This window comes from Fragaria vesca, linkage group LG4, assembly GCF_000184155.1.
Source record: "Fragaria vesca subsp. vesca linkage group LG4, FraVesHawaii_1.0, whole genome shotgun sequence".
Taxonomy (NCBI): domain Eukaryota; kingdom Viridiplantae; phylum Streptophyta; class Magnoliopsida; order Rosales; family Rosaceae; genus Fragaria; species Fragaria vesca.
In genome coordinates, this window is record NC_020494.1 from 14457943 (window position 1) to 14458793 (window position 851).

Sequence of the window (851 nt, forward strand, 5' to 3'; positions counted from 1 at the left end):
TTAATGTAAAATCAAAGTCCAAGTCCTGCATAATTTGCTCCTATGATTTGAACTTTAGTTTATGATGGTCTTCTGCTAGGCTGGAATTGCATTCCCTTGTCCATTCAATTAATCACTTGTGAATTTCAGAAATTTGAGCTATCATTTGAGCTAACACAGACTAATTCCTTGACTTCTAAGCAACCATTTCTTGAATTGAATCATTATAAATTAAGCCCCCACAATCAACTCACCAGTCACCACCTTCTTCTTCTTGTTCTCCTTCTACTGTGACCCAAGCTGGTAACTGATAAGGTGGTACTCCAGTTGGCATGGATGTAAAGTGGGATTGGAATTGATAGCCTTAAATTGATGCTCATGGTTGGTTTGGTGATGTTAACTGATAGCTTCCTACCGGGCTAATGCCACTGTTATCCTCCCTTACCCCACATCAAAGGTCATATATACCAACCAAAGTTAAAGCTCAATGCTGGTCTGCTTGAGATGTAAGAAAGAGACATAAAGGGAATTGATCTGCATAAACAATAATTAACAGTCTTTTTTTTTTTAATCAGAAACAATAATTTTTAATTAATAATTAAAAGATAATTATTAGTCTGATTGCTATATTTAGACATGAAGCTCTAGTAAAAGAAAATGAAGAAAAAAGAACGAGTAAATGATATCCACGTGCAGGAACCGTTCCTGCACCAGAAATGAGAATTGAGGTAGGCTATTGGTATATGATTTATTGGCATCCCTATACAAAATAAAAGAAGTGCGAGCAAGGAAGTTCTAATTTGATTATGACTTATATATTTGGTTAAATATTTGATTGATGAGAATTGATGCATTATATATGTATGATTTGA